The sequence below is a fragment of the Dermacentor silvarum genome, chromosome 3, assembly GCF_013339745.2.
Source record: "Dermacentor silvarum isolate Dsil-2018 chromosome 3, BIME_Dsil_1.4, whole genome shotgun sequence".
Taxonomy (NCBI): Eukaryota; Metazoa; Arthropoda; class Arachnida; order Ixodida; family Ixodidae; genus Dermacentor; species Dermacentor silvarum.
The window spans coordinates 183201753-183208416 of record NC_051156.1 but is presented as its reverse complement, the minus strand read 5'-3'; positions in this window follow the sequence as shown (position 1 = coordinate 183208416).

Sequence of the window (6664 nt, the reverse complement as noted above, 5' to 3'; positions counted from 1 at the left end):
AAAGCGCAACGCCTGCTTCTACGTGACACCAGGGTCCTTCAATTTGAAGGACCCTGGTGACACGGATTGGCCAATAGGGGAGCGGAGGAGGCTGGGGCGACAGGAGGTGGCGAGGAGGAAACGCGGGGGTGAGCGCGGTGGCTGCAAGATCTAAGAATGGCGCTACTTTTTATATATAGGGGCTTTAGCTCTGACCACTGACAAAGCGCGATAAGCGCGAAAAGTCATTATTACGGGAAAGGCATCGCTACAAAATACCGGCCCTGGTTATCTAGCATTGTTTGAAATTCCACAAAGTGATAGCAGGTAGACCAACGTGTTTGTGTAAATTGAGTAATTATGTGTGTGAGTCGTGAGCGTACGTGTCTGTGACGACAGCAGCGTAACGACGACCACGTCGAAGATGACCGTGTGGCGGTAGCGGGATCATTTCTATGCCGGTCGTTCGGCGCGACCTATATATACGACATGGCGATTGTTGGTTTCTACGTAGGCATAGTGGACGAGCGTAAGCGAGAGAAACACGAATTGTGACGCCATTAGCAGCTACGTGGTATGCAATCGTACATGTATCTATATATGGCTATGTCATGTGGTGTATCTTAAAACGCCGATGGCATTTGTACGCGTATTTCACGAAGAAATTTTAAAGCATGAATAACTTGGGCGATCATGAAGTCGGTACAACGTCTCACAATTTCTACCAGGAAAGTGAGCCGCTTCCAGAGACAGTGCAGTATAACACGGTGCCTCAGGGCGTGTGCTGCCACAAGGAACAGTGATGAGGAAGTGGCATGGGTCGTACGCTCCGAACGTTTCAAAGATCTGGCTGGCTTTGGAGCTCAAAACTCCATAATTTAAGTATGCGTGTGTGCGTGGCAGAATGGTTCAGTATAAACTGCAAGAACCGGATCCCGACTGGAATTTCTAGGCTAGAAGGGTAGATGTATGTACAAGTGCCCACAAAATAACTTGGAACGCCGGACCGGTGGCCGCTCGTCGGTGGAAAGCGCCGGTGAAAAAGCAGTGCCAGGGTCTGCGCATGCGCGGTCTGCCTAGCAAGGTCACTCAACACCTCCTAGATAGCACAAGGCCTGTTCACTGCGATCCGTGACGTCATGCCATTTGACCCGAAATTTCCATTGCCAAGGCTGGCGTGACGAAAGCGCTGACGTCAAAATCACCGCTGCTAGCTTACTCGGGAGCATCCCCATTAGATTCTATGGCAGTCGGGTCAGATAGCATGACGTCATGAATCGGAGTGAACAGGCCTTGTGCTATCTAGGTGGTGTTGGGTCACTTCGCTCCCCGGTGCACCTAAATAGGTTTTGCCTAGCGTTGGGTGCATTTTAGGGTTGTTACAGGTGCGGATGCGGTCTCTAAAACGCTGTGTGCGCGCGCGTGTGCACGCGATGGAGCATAAGCGCTCGTGCGTTAATAGGCATCAGGCGCCTTTTAACGCGAAAAGGCTTCACTGGCTCATAAGTCGTGGAATGTGACCATCGTCGGCAACAGTCGCGGTAGCAAAAATCAGAAGCGGCGTACTACACCTCAACCGTTCAATAAATCATGTAAAAGTGAATGAATCACCAAGTAACTAAAAGTTATTAAGAGTAATTCAAGTGTCCCAAAGACTAATTAAAAGTAATTAAGGTAATTAACAAGACCAATACACGGACATCATACGACACCTATATTATTGCGTGCTAAAGTGAATTACTAAGTAAGAATAATTACGATTAAATTAAAAGTAATTAAGGGTTGCGAATAGTAGAGACTACTTAACATCAATTCGAGACTCCGTGATAAGGCTAGTCACACCCCCAAATTAAGACTAATTAAGAGTTCCAAAGAATAGTACCAGAGTCCTTCCATTTTTGGAAGGACATGGAAGGACTCTGGTAGTACCTACCAGAGGCAGTTCAGGACTTCGTAACAGCAAGTAAAAAATATTTAAACCTAGTCGTGACCAATTAATAGCTATTGAATTAATTAACCGAAATAAGCAAACAATCGTAAATGAAACGGCGTTAACGCATTAAAGCTTTCGCCGTCAAAGTCGTCTTGGCAATCGATATGGGACACCAATGAATTTTTTTTTCATACTCATTTAACTCACGCTGCTGAACACCCCCTTGATTAGCAACGTATCACCACATTGAACAAAAAAAAATGAATGTTTGCGCCAACCAACGCAGACACGATCAAATGTTAGAATACTCTCTACTAAAGGTGCAGCGAAGCGGCCAGATTTCGTAAATAAATAGCGCACTATACGATGTTCATTGTTACTGTGAAGCATTGAAGAGACCTTTATTATAGTGCCGCATGCATAAAATTAATTCCTGTGCATGAAACTGGCGTGTTGGAATACGCCGTCTGATGTCATTTTGGGAACTTTTATTACTGCACGCAGTCATCCTTGTTAAAGGAGCCGTCGTGTTACAGTCAAAGTTGTGATCTTATTCCCAAGTAGTGAATGCGTCTCGAATTATAATTAAACAAGGACATACATCGCGCAACACGATAATAAGGATGAAAAGTGCGCTCCACCAGTGCTATTATAGGCGAGCCGCGGCGCTCGCCCACATGAAAGATAAGCTATGAATTCATAGTTTCGTTAGGCGAAATAACTCAGATATGCAAGGCATTGGGTATAATTAAAAGTAGAGCATGGTGAACTCACTGGTCACCACTCAGTTATGAACGCTCATGTATTCCATCCACCCAAGCTATCCAGAAAGCATGACTTTCTCTTAGAATGAATGCAGATTCCGACGAGAATACGCGACAAGGATTACGCGTGCGTTTAGAGATAACGCCGCATAGTGCGCGAGCACGCTGTAGCCTACAGGCCGTTCCGCGCTTTTTGTGCGTTCATCCAACGTTGTGACCTCACGTAAGCAGTCGTTCCCGTTTGAAGCTCCACCGGACGGCATCAGCTGAAAAAAAGTAAATTACAAGCATGTTACATTTACAAGCACGTAACAGCATGTTACAAGCATGTGTCATTTTGGTATTTAGACATAGGAATACTGCGTGTAGAGGCGAAACGTGCGAAAGCGGTGAATGGGCGGCATTACAAACAAAAGCAATTCGCTTTTACATACATGGCGTAGATACTACCCGACTCATCCCAAACAATACCATAAAATATGAAAACATCTGATTTCCAAGCGTTCCCCCATTTCCGGGCATTATTTCCTGCACTTTAGCAGCACAAATACACGGGCGACTTCGCGTTTCCAAAACTTGGCCACGGGCGACGCGACAGAGGCTCCCAGCCGGACCATGCAAGACGTTCGCAAAATGCCTTCTACTCGCACTCAAGACAAATGCGTGGGTGCAAAGCCCGTTTTCAGTCCTTTAGAAGACGGAATTTTCGAATGACAAGTTTCTGATATGTTCCTCGGCGTTATCTTTTGCGCGTGGCGCCGGATGAACTCCCATACGTTATCACTCTTGGAAATCGCCCATCACGTTTTCAACAGGCGTGAGTACCGAAGGAAGGTATATGTTCTTGCGGGGCCACAAAAAACGTCACAAATCCCTCTAAGATTCATTACACGCCAAACTAACTTTGTCACCAAGGCCGAGCTGCTTATCGCTAACTGCGTCACAGCGCGCTGTGCGGCCAGCGTGCCTCAAAAGTACCCCAGAAAGTAACGAAATTACTTTTCAGTAATGTCTGGCGTCAGGGAAAGCGGCACAAACTTCTCCTAGCAAGATGCACTAGACCACGCACCACGGCCGAGTTGGTTCTCGCTAACTGCGTCACATGTAGTGCCCTGTGCGGCCAGTGTGCCTCAAGAGAACCGAAATAACTTACAATAATCCCCTAGAAAGCTTCGGAACATGTCCCAGCACGATGCATTAACTCAAATTAACTGCGCCAGGATGGCCGAGCTGTTTTTTTGCTAACTGCGTCTTAAGTCTCGGTCCCGTGCCGTAAGCCTAATTGCGTCGTAGACTGTGAAACAAGATTTCTCACTTGCCGTAGTCCAATAGTGCAGTGGTGTCTTGTCCCAGTGCAGAAGGAACGCAAAAATACGCCGGGAGCCCAAGAATCCAGGCTACACTTAAAAAAAAAAAAAAAAGAGGGGGGGGGGGGGGGGGGGAGGCAGACGGGTCGCCGCGCGCGCGCTCAATCGCGCGCAGCCGTCCTCGCTGGCTTCGGGGGAGTGTCTGGCGGATGACGCATGCATCTGGCGCGTCATTGGCCTGTCGCTAGGCAAGGCAAGAAAAATAAGTTGCAAAGCTTAAGTTCATTTATACGCAAAACGTTTTAGTTTTCGCGGCAAAAAGTTTTAAAAATAAATCAATGTCTGTTAACTTAATTTCACTTTCTTTTTTTCGATGCTCGCGGCAGATAACGTTCGGCATCAATTCTATAGTGTGACGTATGATGACGTGTTTCCTGTTGCCAGTTTTGCCGAGTGTCCCCTCTTGTTGAATTTTTCCCTATGGTCCACGGTTGCTTCACAGATGCAACAGGAGTGACACAATGATGGTACAAATTGCACACGAGCGTAGATGTGCTAGCACCACGGCCAGTGCGCAGCCGTGACGTCGACAATTCCTCTCAGTCGCGCTGATCGAACGCCAACGTCTGGCTATATCTGACCTTCCTTCAAAAATGAATGGCTACTGCATGACTATAGCTTTCCAAGAATGCCAAATAAATGGTTGCTGAAAAAAAAGAACACAAGTTACGGAAAGGGAAAATTTGTTGCGAAGCTTCTGTGCCGTAGACACGTGTAATAGGGCCCGTTGAAAGGAAAACATCACTGGCGGTAGCGTAAAAAATACAAATCGCTACATGACTATGCTGCCGAATACACTACACGACAGAACACAAGCAAAACATCACAATTTGTCATATAGGCTTCCGCCGCAAAACCTAAAACAAGGCTTTATTGCATGCCCATTTTACTTCTGAATTGCTTCAAAAACTTTTCTGTTGTTTCACTTCTGATAATTCGTAATATCTTATTTAGAAGGCAGAGAACAGTAAACGTACATCAACAGTCGGTTGTGCAATATCTGGCAATATTGTAATATTCGAAAATATCGAAAAGTTCCTTATTTTATATACGAATATGAATAGTTAGTGTGCATTTCGGTTCATGTTCGAAACTTCGAATATTCGCCCACCCCTAATTAGCTCGCTCATGGCCTCCGAGACTGCGCGTGCTAGCAATAAAACGTGGCAGTAAAAGTGGTAAAAGCGTCACTGTGCAGCCAACGTGACTGGCAGCATTCGTCACGCTTTGGCGCGACAAGCGCGTCAATAGAACATGTCCTATCCACGACCTACTGAACTCGTAGGTCGTGGTTACAGTGTACTTCTTACAGTGTACTTCTTACAGTGTCCCCTTCTAGTACACCGTAGTCGTGGTCATATCACGCGTCAGAGCCCCTGACCAGAGTGCATCGCGCGCTAGCATCGACGCATGCGCGCTAGCTTGGCTGGCCGGCCTACAGCTAGGGGCTAGGGTGCAATGAACGCAGATTGTGCTGAGTATGCGCCATTGCCAAACGAAAAAGCGCTCGCTCACCGCGCTGCTGCGGGCCACGTCCGCCGCGTTCAACGCGGCGATCTTGGCGTCACCGGCGTGACGTATCCGGTTTCGCCGACCTCTAGCTGCCTTGCACGCTGGAAACGCCGAACTGTATCTGCGCCTTTAGAATTGGATTTACCCTTCGTCACTGGCGCGGGCTTGGAACGTACTCTACCACGTTGCCGTTATCGCTGATATCTACCACGCGGCGCAACACAAGAATGGAAAACGAAATAGAACATCACAAAGCACGGGACCCGCTGTATCTCTGGCGATTCATCTGATATCGCAGATCTGGTCACCAGGGGGGGGAGGTTCTAGCATCGCTCAATATAAAATACCCCGTGAAAGTTCCAGGCAACCAAATGATTGCGGTGAAAGGCGAGGAACAAGGAGTGCGCGTATATTTCTCGAGAAAGCATGGCGTCGAAGCGTCCGACCTTCGAAACACCTTCACAAGCTCCCAAACGGAGCCTCCGTGGCCCAAAGCGAGCGCTCCGTGGCCGCCAGGAACCCGCAATCTGTACACCGGCACCTGCGGCTCGACAACGTCGCAAGTGTGGAACGGCGTATTCGACACCCGCCACTACAATGGGGCTCCCGGCGGCCACGGAACCAGAGAAGGATCGTCCTTCTCGTCTGGCTAGCGACGACGACGACGACGACGACTTGGCATCTTCCACCGGTAGCTTTCAAGTCGCGACGACAGTTTCTTATTCGCCCTCTTCAGGTTCAGACGAAGAGGTTGAGACCATGCGATGTTCCGCGGATCTCGACGATCATTTCGACTCGGTGACTGACGGCGCAAACTCCTCCTTCGTCACCGCGCGAGAGCCCGGATCGGACGGGCCCTTCAATTCCACTATGGTCAAGGACGGGGTGCCCATCCACCAGATGCGTTTACCCTGCTTGACCCCGAAAAGACAGCCATCTGCGGTGCCTCATGCCGAAGGCGGGGCAGCTGACGTCCCGCCACCGTCGACCGACGTCATTCCTCCGTGTCCTCTGGGACTTCACAGGCTGATGCAGTTGCGTGAAATGCGGCGCCATGGCGTGCACTACAGCTGGGAACTGCCGCGCTGAACCACGCGCATCTGCGAAGT